This window comes from Castanea sativa, chromosome 10 (genome assembly GCF_040712315.1).
Source record: "Castanea sativa cultivar Marrone di Chiusa Pesio chromosome 10, ASM4071231v1".
Lineage (NCBI taxonomy): Eukaryota > Viridiplantae > Streptophyta > Magnoliopsida > Fagales > Fagaceae > Castanea > Castanea sativa.
The window spans coordinates 15,800,333-15,814,541 of record NC_134022.1 but is presented as its reverse complement, the minus strand read 5'-3'; the positions used below and the strand labels follow the sequence as shown (position 1 = coordinate 15,814,541).

At 33.0% G+C, this 14,209-nt stretch overlaps 1 long non-coding RNA gene and 1 pseudogene across 1 annotated transcript; both read right to left on the bottom strand.

Moving 5' to 3' along the window:
- Positions 1–2,031: 2,031 nt before the first annotated feature.
- On the bottom strand, positions 2,032–6,526 carry LOC142612103 (protein P21-like; annotated as a pseudogene).
- Positions 6,527–11,854: 5,328 nt separating this feature from the next.
- On the bottom strand, positions 11,855–13,809 carry LOC142611820 (uncharacterized). Its single transcript, XR_012840130.1, has 2 exons — positions 13,680–13,809; positions 11,855–12,066 (listed from the first exon to the last, which is right to left on the bottom strand). It is a non-coding gene; the product is annotated as an uncharacterized LOC142611820 (long non-coding RNA).
- Between the last annotated feature and the right edge of the window lie 400 nt (positions 13,810–14,209).

Sequence of the window (14,209 nt, the reverse complement as noted above, 5' to 3'; positions counted from 1 at the left end):
CAATATACATGCTAAGCCAAGAAGTGACCGAAATACCCTGGAAACTTAAAAAAACCAAAGTACCCTTGAGCCTAAAAATGACCAAAAATACCCTTTAAGCCTAAAAAAATGACCAAAATACCGCCAAAAGATAAAAATGACCAAATACCCCCTAAGCATTAAATTGTTTTTACACACATACATCCTAAGCCTAAAACCTGACCAAAATGCCCTGGAAACTTAAAACATTAATAAAATACTCAAGTCATTTTTAATGTTTAAAGGGTATTTGGTCATTTTTAAGGTTTTTTTGGGGGGGGGGGGTTATTTCGGTCATTTTTTAAGGTTTCAAGGGTGTATCCATCTTTTTAGGTATTGGGTGTGTTTTGGACATTTTTTGTGTTTACAGAGGAATTTTGGTTTTTAAAAAAAAAAAAAAAAATTATGGGGGTATTTTGGTCGTAGTCAAGTAATCGAGGGTATTTTGGTCTTTTTTAGGCATAGGGGGTACTTTTGTTATTTTCAATGTTTTGGGGGTACGTTGGTCAGCTTATAGGTTTTGGGGATTATTTCGGTCATTTCCTAGGTTTCTGGGGTGTATCGGTCTTTTTTTAGGTATTAGGTGTGTTTTGGACATTTTCTGTGTTTACGGGGGCATTTTGGTCATTTTTTGCGCTTTATGGGGTATTTTGGTCTTATTCAAGTAATCAAGGGTATTTTGATCTTTTTTAGGCATGGGGGTACTTTGTTCATTTTCGATGTTTTGTGGGGTACTTTAGTTAGTTTTAGGTTTCAAGGGTGTATAGGTCTTTTTTAGGTATCAGGAGTGTTTTGGACTTTTTGTGTGTGTGTGTGTGTGTTTATGGGGGCATTTTATTCATTGTTTCAATTTATGGGGGTATTTTGGTCGTATTTAAGTAATTGAGGATATTTTGGTCTTTTTTAGGCACGGGGGTACTTTGGTCATTTTCGATGTTTTGGGGTGTACTTTGGTCAGTTTTTAGGTTTTAGGGGTGTATCCGTCTTTTTCTAGGTATTAGGGGTGTTTTAGACATTTTTTTGTGTTTATGGGGCATTTTGGTCACTTTTTCGATTTATGGGGATATTTTGGTCTTATTCAAGTAATTGAGAGTATATTGGTCTATTAAAGGCACAAGGGGTACTTTGGTCATTTTTTTTATGTTTTGAGGGGTATTTCGGTCATTTTTTAGGTTTCGATGATGTATCAGTCTTTTTTTGGGTATCGGGGGTGTTTTAGACATTCTTTGCGTTTACAAAGGCATTTTGGTCACTTTGTCGATTTATGGGGATAATTATGTCTTATTCAAGTAATCGAGGGTATTTTGGTCTTTTTCGATGTTTTAGGTGGTACTTTGGTCATTGCTCAAGTTTTAGGGGGTATTGGTCATTTATTAGGAGAAATCCCTATTCTAGCGCTTTTAAAAGTGCCAAGATAGGTCTTTCCCAGAAGAGAATGGATAAACCCTATTCTAACACATTCTAAAGTGTCGGGATAGGTCTCCCCCAAAAGGGATTGGAGTAACCCTATTATAGCGCTTTCAAAAGTGCCAGGATAGGTCTCCTTATAAGGGAATGGAATAACCCTATTCCAGCGCTTATAGATAGCTGCGATAGGTTATCCCATCAAAAAAGAAAATAATTTTTTTAAAAATTGATAAATCTAACCTATCGCGGCGGCTATAAGACACTGCAATAGGGTCTCCTATACCAGCAATTTCGGAAACCGCCGCTATAGGCCTCCTATTGCAGCGATTTATGAAGCACCGGTTTTGAGCTGCCGTAATAGGGTGTCCTATACAGGTGGTTTCTAAAAGCGCTGCTATAGGTTAATCTATTATGACGGTTTTGAAAAGCACCGAGAAAAAACGCTGGTGTAGGACAATTTTTTTGTAGTGCGTATAGCTGAATATAATAGGGTGTGCACAATACTGCATGTGCTCACAATCCCTCAAGCTTTTGTTGCACCAATTAATATATAATATCGCATACTAGCTACTAGGTATGTATCTGTTACTAGATGAAAGAACTGCTTCAAGGACAAAAAAAAACCTTATAATCAGTCCCACCATTACATGTAAATGTGCTTGTTTGATCATCCTTAGGGTAATTGTAAGCATCTAGGCATCGATCCTTGAAAATTTTGGAATAAGTTGTAGGTCTACAGTTCCCAGAATTGCAACAATATTCATCGGTTTTGAAAATGGTAAAAGGGTTTTTACACCCACCAAGGGCTCTTAACTCTGTTGGGCACTACCCGTTGATATCAGCGGTACAACTATTTCCTTTGGTGCATCCACTAGAGTTGGGGCTAAAATCCGTAGGAACATTAAACCCTTCAACAAGTGAGATGTCAAAGAAATCCAGTTTTTGTATTGGTTTAAAGCAAATTTGTCAAGGGTGTTTGGGGGCGTACCATAGGCTTGGCATTGAAGAAGTCCACCACAATTACTGGTTTGACAACTGCCACGCCCAGACCCATCGAAATTGCACCTAATGTGAGCCCAAATGAGGCCACAGGTTGTGCCAACGTTCATATCAAGAGGCCAAGACTCTTTTGGGTTGAGTGCTTGAGTTGCCTGCCACCACCAAGGACGACTGCAGCCCAGACTGTGTAGGGGAAATTATTTGTTATATCGAATCTAGTTGCATGGGCTAAGGCAATGGAAAGAGTGATAAAAAAGAAGAAGGAAATCGACAGGTTTTTGAAAATGCATATTTTGAAAAGTAAGAGAGATATATATGCTATAAATAGTGGTATGAGGTTATGTTTATGAGGAGATGGATAGGGATTTATGTAGGGTTTGGGATTGGATATGGCCTGTAAGGGTTGGGGTGGAGAACTTACTGGGTGTGATTGCCGAGTTAAATTCTTATTTGAAAATTGGAATGCTGAATTTATCTTGGCTTCACTTGACTTGAAGGCCAGTTCAAAATTTGCGTTGTGTAACGTGATCGTGAAGCCTAATTCACAAATTCTCCAAAACTTTGAGAGGGATTTGCAGAGAGGATAATATATAGATATTAACGAGGATGTTTATATGTAGTTAAGGCCCTTTATAAAATTTATTATTGTTGGAATATATAATATGCATTTCGGTTCTATTGGAGAAGACCTACTTTTAATTTGTCAAGTTGGGTTTACTTTATTAAACGATGGAGGTATTATCTGCATGGGTCTAGTTGGCGGCCAACAACGGGTGAGGCCGTGGCCAAAACAATGTAGGAGCATTGGTTACTATATCAAAGTTGGCTGAATAAGTAATAGGCGTAGAAAAGGCAAAAGAGAAGGGAGAGACAAATGGGAAGAGTACTAATGAAACTCATTTTGGCTGGTGAAATAATGGAAATTATTAAATACTCTAGGAGTATCATAAATGTGTACTCCTTCCTCTCATATGAATTGTGAGTCTCACTTTAAATTTAATTAGCGAGACCCACAATTATATGAGATGGGGAAGTACGCATTCTGGGACTACTCAATAGTTACCCTGAAATAATGGCCACAAGCAGGCTTCACTATTAATAACTTGTATTTGTTGAGGTATAATGATAGTAACACAATTCTTTTTTTCATAATTGTTGATATTGAACATTGTGATTGAAGTGCCATTATTTACACTTGGGTCTACAATTGATACTATTTTTATTATTCACCAATTTTAACAAACCTTATCAATATTGTTTTTTTTTTTATAAAAAAAACTTAGTGAAAAATATTGTATTCCTAGACTTAATGACCAATAAATGCTTCTAAAAGTTTTAAGCACAACTAAAAGACTTGTTCATAGATGTCTGATTGTGTAAAATTGTGCACTGAGTTTTGATTGTTTTACATTTAACAATGTCTACACTCTTTTACATCATACGTAAAGTGTAGACATTTTTGGAAAATGTAGATACTATATGTACGTGGACATTTTGTGAAATAGTGTACATTAAGGAATGCGAAACAATAATTTCGCTATTTTGAGAGTCTATGTAGTAAAGGACACAAGCTAATTTAATCTTATTTATGTTGAGAAGTTATGGTCTTATTAGAGTATTCTCATCCGGTATCTCCAGACTATTTTATTTTACTATATTTAAAAACTACTTTATCTATTATACCATACTATTTTACAATACATCCAACATCCCAACTTTTAATTTATAATACAACAAATTAAAATAGTATAAATTATACAATAAAATAATAAACAAATTATTTATCTCTCTCTCATTTCTGTCCCTACCTCTCCATTACTTTCTCAACAACCAAATAAAAAATCACCACCACGCCACCACCATACCCACCATGCCACCACTACCTTTTGCCCACAAAATCCCACCACAACCAAAAATCCAAAAAAAAAAAAAAAAAAAAACCCACCAAATGCCCACCAAAAACCCAACAAACCCACAACAAAAACAACCAAACAACCTACTACCCACCACGCCACCACCACTGGCCACCATGCCAACCCAACCAACCAATCTGTTAGGTTCTAAGACCTTAGGGACAAATGTATTAGAACTTCAATGTGTATTGTGTTGGCAAACCATGATCAAAACATAGAGTCTAAGTTTAGGCTTGCTCAAAATATGTTTTGTTGTAAAATTGGAATCGAGTGATTGCAGAAATTAGTGGACAAATTCTGCAAGGCTCGATCGATCGAAAATTAGTTTCGATTGATCGAGAATCGTGCAGAATTAATTTTTTGCGAAATTTCCAACTCAGCCCAAGCTCGTTTGACGTGTAGGGTTTTATGTTTTACTTCTTATATAAAAAGAAAAACCTTAGCTACGTTTTAGAAGCTTTTGATATGCTGTGTGTGAATCTCTTATGAGATCTAGAGGTGTTTACCTTCATACATACTTAGGGTTATCAAGATCAAGATTAAGATTGATGTCAAGAGCTTGGTGATCGCTTCAGTTGCTGCATAAGAACTTAACGAAGATTTGAAATCTTTGAGTGGAGTCTCAAAGTCACAAGTAGGAGAACTTTTGGTTGCTGTGGATCAAGAGAAAGAAGTAGTTCGTGAACTCGAGTTGTCACGTGGTCGTGGTAGTAAGTTTTCTACTCGAGGTAGCAATAGGATGTTAATGTCTATTGTATAAACTTCAATTCTTTCACAGTGGATTTGTTTTACCTTGAGTATAGTTAGGTTAAATCCTCCCTAGGTTTTTTACTGGTTTGGTTTTCCTAGGTCATCAGATCTTTGTGTTCTTTATATTTTCCACATTATATTTGTTTTACACATATTGGTTTAACCTAGTGTTAATTAACGAACTTGTTAATCAACTTAGCTTAATATTAGGTTAATCAAATTGTGTTAAGGGGTCTAAATCTTTACACAATCAAAATCCAACCCAAACCCCATCAGAATCCAATATACCAACCCGTAGGAATCCAAAATCCAATCCATCCAAAACCATAAGACAAAAATTAATAGCAAAAATCAAACAAACCCATTAGAATTTGCTGTGCCCACGACGATCTCGCCACGCCGTGACCACTCCAAATCCAACCCAGCTCCGGTGGCAATCTTGAGAGAGAGAGAGAGAGAGAGAGAGAGAGAGAGAGAGAGAGAGAGAGAGAGAGAGAGAGAGAGAGGAGTGAAGAGAGAGAGAGAGAATCAGAGGAAAAAAAAAGGAAAGGAAGAAAAGGAAGAAGTAGTGGCTAACAGAGGGAGAGAGAAGAATATAAAATTTATGCCATTTGCTATGGTATTGTCATATAAGTAAGACGGTACTATAGCACTATTGTAAAAATTTTTACAAGTAGAGGACCGGGTAGTGGGCTTATTTTGTGCTTTGATGCTAAAATCTCCCGACATATACCATTTTTTAATGCCAGATGTGAATGCTCTTATAGGGTAAAAAAGGATACATCTTCATCTATATTAACATGGAAATGTTAAAAGTACTACAAATTTTACTACAAAAGACATTTAAATCAAAGTGACATTGAATGTGATTAGTGTCACTTCCAATAACTAACTAATATAGAAATATGTTAATTGCCTTTCTATGATTGGTAATACGTAAGTTTTATTATAAATAAAGAAATATGTTAATTATCTCTAATTGTGTGGATAAAAAATCAAGATATATGGGAGAAAAGGAACTATTTGATCAGCAGGGTTATCATTCCACATGAGTTAGGAGTGAGTAATAGGGATAACACTAATTTAGGTAATAAAGTTGTTGATAATCCCAGTTTAGGACAAAGCTTGGATCCATGCTCTTGAGCATTGAACCCATAAATATTATGACACGTGTCCACTTTTAGTCACATATTATGATCTTAAGGGTCCAGTGTATGACCCAATATATTAACTATTGTGGTACAACATCATTTCCGGTCTTGTTCTAGAATCTAGCACGAAAGAAAGAATAGACCTTAAGTTGTGAGTTTCTTAAGCAAGAAGAAAGAACATTCATGGTTGGGTTGTTTAACGATGGCTGTATTATGAGTGTGTTGACTGTATATGAGACGTAGTGCAATAAGCAAAGTTAGAGGAGACTTTGACTCAGTAGCGATCATTGTTGTAATGTTAAACCTACCATATTTAAAGCTCCAAATGGTGTATTGTATGCAAGACTAGTGCTCAGTCTAATCGCGATCAATTTATAAAAGATTGAAATTGAATATTGAACTGTTCTATGTCAATGTCATCCCTTAAGAAGCCACTGACATTAGGCATATTGCTTATTAAAATTTTCAGATTTCTCATTTCTCTAGAATTATGACTTTTCTTTTCGTTTTATGCCCCTGTTCCTCTTCATCGGAATTTTGGTGCGCGACTTTTCCTTTCGTTATATATAGTTATAAATATTTTTAGAAAATTTATACCAAAAATGTAATTGATGTTTTTTTATTATAATTTTTTATATTTTTCATAAAATTAGTATCAAATTTTTTCTAAAGTAATTCATTAATGAATACTCTAAAAGCATCCGTTAACATAACCCCTTATATATAACCGTGCTTTCAATGACAGCATGACAGAACAATACTTATATATTTGAGATTAATTAGAGACTCTCTAATGTATTGTATTTTAAAAATTGTATAAATTACTTATGTAGTTTATTAAACACTCACTGTATAAGATAAACATAAAAGCCTTTTTTTTGTTTTTGGAGGAAAAGATAAACATAAAAGCTCAGCAACCCCTTTTACAAATATTTATAATGATGAAATCGTTGGAATTCTATAATTTTCTTTATAATAACTCAATATAAATTAAGTGGTACAGTTATGAAAATAACCAAATATAAATCATTGATATATTGTATTCATTCTTATATAGCAATTTTCTTTTCTTTTTTTTAAATGACTAAAATGCCAAACTATTTATAATAATAAAAAAATTAAGTTAAGTAGGTAATTTGGAGTGTAAGCAAAAATTCATACGGTTTTGACTTATACAATCAAGTTGAATGAGTTACAAAAATTTACTGGATTTGATTGAGTTTGATGGGATCACATATATACTTAAACGGTTTAATTAATTGTTGGAGCATTTTAATATTAAATAATTAAAATGAATAAATGTTATAACATAAATGTAAATATATGAGAGTGAATATGGAAGATTAGGAGTTAGTGAAAATGTTTAATCTTACATTAAAAAGGATAGAGACTATTTTATTCTTTTTAATTGTGGTGATTAATGAGTTAATATGAATTGTCTCAGATATTGGGCCAGATACGTGCGTAAGGGGGAGGTGAAGGATGGAGGTGTCAAAAATGGAAATGAATCAGCCTGGGCCTTTTCATTCTTCAGAACTTATAAAGTTTAACTAATCAAGGGTTTGAATCCCCTTAAAGAGAGCGCGTGCCACGCCTCAATCCAAATGGTGTTCAGTTTCTCTTTGTATTATTTCTATTATCTTTGTGTTTGCACCAACATTAATTAAATACTAAAATCTGTAGTGAGCTTGTCTTAGGGGAGTATATTTATACTATCGAGTATAGGTATCTATTTTTTCTCCCTAATTTTGATAAGAACATTTTTTTTCTATTTTAGCTAACATTTTTTTTTTCATTTACATTAGATTTCCTATTCTGAAGCTAATTTCATCTAAATATATTATTTCTGTATTGTTTTTCTCACTGTTTAAAATACTAATTTTTCTTTATCTCAGTTACTAATAAGACACAAAAACAAATTTATCATAAGTACTAAGAGTTTAAGACACAAAAACAAATAATATGATGTGGCTAGATTTTTGGGTAATTTTTAGCTTTGGTTACTTATTGAGGGAGGAAAAAAAAAAGGCGTAGATATCTAGATTTCCCTTGTATATCTTCCATCTTGTCTAGGGGTGTCAATGTTTGATCCAACCCGCGAACATGACACGAACTCGACACGGGTTTTTTTGGGTTAGGGTTGGGCCTTAATGGGTTTGGGTCATAAACGGGTCGACCCGAAAGTGACATGACAAGAAACGTGTCATAAGCGGGTCAACCCATGTAACCCGCAATAGACACGTTTGACATACTAATTTATTTGTGTCAATCCGAAATGACCTACTTAACACAACCCGTTTAACTCGTATAATAAATAAATATTCATTTTATTTTAGATTTGTCAAATACCTTTTATATCCAACATATATTTTAAATTTAAAAAGAAAAGTAAGTAATTACAAAAATTTATAAGGGATATAATTGGAAATTGAAACTTTACAAACCCTAGATCTCTAACCCTACAAACCCTAAATCTCTAAACCTTCTTATAAATATCTTCTTCTTCTTCTTCTTCTTCTATTTTTTTTTAAATTTTTTTATAGCTATACTACTCTTCTCACGCCCAATTCTCAAATTCAAAGTGTCAACTCTCAAATCGGTTATTGCTCTCTCTCTCTCTCTCTCTCTCTCTCTCTCTCTCTCTCTCTCTCTCTCTCTCTCTGAAGTGTATGTACTTATTTTGGAGTGTAAAGAACTTATTTTTAGATGAATATTATATTTTTGTTGAACTATATTATTTTGAATGTGGGTTGAAGACTTGAAGTGTATGCACTACTTTTGGGATGTAAAAAAAATTATTTCTAGAAGGATGTTATATTTAATATTATGCAGGTTGAAATGGGTTGTGTTACATTCATGTCAACCCAACATGACTCGTTTATTAAGCGTGTTAAATGGGTTGGGTCAAGTCAACCCGCCTTATTAATAGGTCGGGTTAGGGTTGAAGGATTATGACACGATTATTAAATGGGTCGGGTTAGGGTTGAGTCATTTAGTCGAATACCCCTACCTTGACACGACACGAACCCGACACGCTAACCCGAATTGACACCCCTAATCTTGTCCAAGCGCATACTTTCTTGGTTCAGATGGAAATTAAGATTTTATCTTTTATGTATTGCTTGTTGACGTTATTTGAAGATGAGGCCAAGTCTTTTTTCTTGTTGACATTATTTCACGTGTTTTTCCATACAGCAATTCGTAAAACATCATGGCAATTGGACTGTTGATCAACCACACAGAATAAATAAGAATGACTTTTCCAGACAGGATTTCTAGTAATTAATTGGATTTTTTTTGGTACCGTATATACTGATTTCTACATATTATTTGATAATTAAGTTAATATAATTTAATTCTATATAATCAATGAGAAAATATATTGTATATGGATAGAAATTACTAATCATCTACTAATCTTCTTTTTTCTTCTTGCTAAGATTTAACAACAATAACAAGAAGCCTTAGTTCCAAAATTTTGAGGTTAGCTATGAATTCTTGACAAATCAATTAAGGTTGGCTATATGTACTTTTTTCATCAATTCTATTCTTTGATTTCTATCTAAAGTCATATTTTTAATTTGTTACTTTCTTAATTCATAATTTTTTTTAATAAAATTTCTACTCATGTTAATTTGGGTCTTTCTTTTCTTTTTTTAATTCCCTCAACTTGGAGTTAACTCACTTTTTATTACCGGTGTATTAATTGATATCCTCTAAACATGATTAAACTATGAGTCCGTTTGGATACAGTCGAAAACTAAAAACTGAAAACTGAAAACATTGTAGCAAAATAATTTTTAAATGTGTGAATAGTGCCGCGGGTCTCATTTTTAATTGAAAAAAAGCTGAAAAGTGCATGAATAGTGCACCACTATGCGGTTACTATTCATGCACAGTGGTGAACAGTGCACCATGTCTCCTGGTTGAAATTTGTGCGCAGAAAAAAAAAAAGAAAAAGAAAAAAAGATCTGAAACGTGAAAATCCCAAACGCAGACGCCAACCTCTCCATCCAAACCCACCCTATATATCTCAAGTGACACTCTTGTCCTTTCATCAATAAGAGCTATCTCTATATTTAAGTTGATTTCCTCATTTCGAAACTTATTTGAAGTTATATATATTTTTAATTCCCTCAACTTTGATCTAACTCACTCTTTCTTATTTGTGCATTAATTGGTATCATCTGAAAATAACCAAACCATCTTAAGTGACTTTCTCATATTTTCTTCAATAAGAGCAACCCCTATATTTAAGTGAATTTCCTCTCATTTTAAATCATATCTTTCCATCTATCTCCATATATTCATATTAATATTCTCATCTCAATTATACTCATCTTATGAATATGCTGCTTTTTAACAACCTACCATTCGATACAATAGAGCATAGTTGGTCATATAGTAATCTTATAAAATTTTCAGTTTAACTTAATAGGTATTCTACTATCACACAATACTCTTGATACACTTCTCCACTTAATTTGTATTCTTATTTAAACTTACATTCCATGTACTCTGTTTTAATCATACTTTATCAAAATCCTTTAGATTCTAGAGTATTGTCTTGCCAAATTTCTAATTTGGCATTTACTCCACTTCATCAACTAAAACCATATCATCTATAAAAAGGCAAACATAGAAGGATACGATTTTCCCTTAAATTAATTTAGTGAGCTTATCAATCACTAGTCCAAAAAGAATATTGACTTAATGCTTTCTTCTTGCTAAGATAGATATAGCATTTTTATCTTTGAGTATTTACCTTAATGTCATATAACACCTTTACCGATTCATCTCAACATTAGATCACTACAAAAAAAGAGTCTACTAGCGAGGACCATATGCCCTCGCAAAAATTCAAATATCGTCGCAAAAGGTTTTTAGCAAGGGCATATAGCCCTCGAAGGCCGTTGTATTTGCTCTTGTTGCTAAAAGAGATTTTGCGACCATACCTTTGCAAATAAATAATTTACGAGGGCAATTCATCGTCGTTACTGAACAAATTCGCCCTCACAAATATATTACCAAATGACGAGAAAAGTCGACGACTTATTTTTAGCGAGGGGAAACAGTCGATGTTAACAACTATTTGTGAGGACCTTTATACCCTCACAATTAGTTATTTGCAAATTCCAAATTTACGACATACTTTTTAGTGACAAATAATGGCATCGCTGAAATTTATTTGTGAGGGCTTTTAACCCCTCGCAACTTATTTTTAGCGAGGGGAAGTAATCATCGTTAACAACTATTTGCGAGGACCTTCATACCCTCGCAATTAATTATTTGCAAATTTTAAATTAACGACGAGACAAATAATGACGTCGCTAAAATTTATTTGTGAAGGATTTTAACCCCTCGCAATTAGTTAGGAATAATAGCGACGACATTAGGCAATTACTTAAAACGTTTTTACAATGGGTTAAGGGGCATCACTATTCTATAAATTGCGAGGGACTTTGTCATTACTATAAAATTATTTATGATCAAATTTTTATGTCATCAGTGATAATATTTATATGATTTTTGAAATATTTTGTTATTTATTTATAATTTATTTTATATCATTTTTGTTTAACTATCATATTACAATAGTACAATAATTACTAAAAATTGATCAATGGAAAGATAAAAATTCATATAAGTTCAAACTTTAAAATATAGAATATACAAAGAAATCCTGAAATTAAACCTTGTTTTAAACTTAAACAACTAGAATTATGACAAGATCTATACTAGTCTTCCTCTGAGTTGTCCTCCAAGCTGTTTTCAACCTCCCTCGTGTTATTGATTGAGTTGTCCTCTTCATCTCTACTAGTACCATCCTTAAAAACAAAGCAAAACATTAAACATAATTCATACACTAGAATATTAGCTTTTATAAAAATAATAACAAATAATGGTTAAAGAGGGTGCAAAAGAGATAAAGAAAATTCATGACGTGTATTTCATTTATACTCACCCCCTAATCTCCATCCATCCATTTATCCACCATCTTTTTCCAAAAGAGTGTAGGAATGAAGGAAGGACCATTCTTATAACGATTGTCTTTTTCTGTGTACTTCTTAAAAATAGGATTTTTAATGTGAAACATTCAATCAGAATAACAGCGTTTCACCAATTCTACAAATTCTTTCTTCACTTCCTCATCTGGTTGATTATGCTTAAAATGTTGAGCTTTGTAGCCAGCATATAGAGTTTCGAGATAAGATCTTGGGTATTCACTAAAAGTCGTCCAAGCTCCATTCAGTTTTTGGTAAAAAAGAATAGTAATCTCTTGAGTTTCTTTTAGTGTGATGATTCTGCCTTTACTTTTACCTTCCCTTGCCATGTTTGCCTTTTGTTTTATTTTTTTATTTTTTATTTTATAAAGCCCTTGCCACGTCTACTTACTATTAGTTAGTATTAATATGATGAAAGTATATAATATAAATATGTATTTCCAATATGATTGTGTTAAAGACATGACCCACTAGTAAAAGATGATACTCTAGTATAAGATGATTCTAGACCTTATTCTCAATCCAACAATACTTATTGCTACAATCAACACACAAATAATTGATTTTCATATATTTATTTATTGAATGTTTAAATGCATACTCAAGAAAATTTTCCTCATTAATATATCTAGTAGAATGATGCATCCAAAATTTATCAACTGACATTTTATCTATTCCCTATAAAGCATCATATTATATAACAAACAAAAATAATAGTTGCTAACACATGTATAATTATGCACTCTTAAAAATAACTAGCACAGTTAACATTGGGTCTTGTAAAATAGAAATATTAAGGATTTGCATATCTGGCCACAAAATAGAAATATCAACACAACTTAAAGCAAATCTCAAGCCAAACAATTGAGATTGGACAAATATGTTGTCAACATCGTCTTCCTAATTAACTTTTTCAAGTAATTTATAGATTTTCAGTTCACTACAAGCTTTACACATTTAAAACTCACATCAAAGAACTCTACAAAATTTTCACATTTAACATTCCTTATAATGTTCTGAAAATTACCACAATATACATATTTATTAAAACACACTAACAGTAATAGGCAAGCAGGGTATACAATCAACTCGAAAAAAAAAAAAAAAAAGAATACAGACAAAATTTAACATTGTTAAACGCAATGCACAGCACAAGGGTGATGTGATGTGTAAGTCACAACTATTTTTAAAAAAAATTACTTTCACTTTATTAAAGAGAGAACTTTGCCCCTCTCTCTCATATTTGCGGTAAGTGTAGACTGGAGAGAGTTCTCTCATCTCTTTGCCTCTTTTTTCTATTTCTCTTTCACAACTCAAATTATCAACCAACAAAAATTTAGCAATTTTTTTGCACTAGAGATTCAGACATGAGAGAGAGATAAGATATTCATATTCCTATAATAAGAAAAAAGAAGAAGAGAAATTAGATATTATACCAAATTTGGGGGCAGTGGACTGATGGTAGTGTGGTGTTGATCTATTTCTTACTTCTGCTATTGCTCTGTTGTGTTGTGCCTGTGCTTGTTGTGCTGCCGCTGCCCAGCCCTTTCCACTCCCAGGTCTCACTTAGAAAGTTAGGGTTTTGTTGTGTGGTTTTATTTACTTTCTAACAAGAAAGCTTCATTGAAAATTTAACAATTTTGGTGCGCTTTGTGGACAGTAAAGAGAGATGACACGTATGGACAGCAACCTCAGCACAAAGTCTCAAACCTTTTTTTTTTTTGGATTGTGGACCATTATACCAAATACTGACCCTTGTCATCATTTTTACATAGTTATTTATTTCTTATTTTTTTTTATAAAAAAAAAATTTCATTTCTTTGCCATATCTAATTAATTGTTGATTCCATTCTTTGCTCTGACTTAGACCTAGGCTTTCCTCTAGTTCTCTTTTGGCTAAATTGGCTTTTTGTGTAAGTGTATATATGTATATATGTAATGGTGTATTTGTGTTGACTGTTGATTG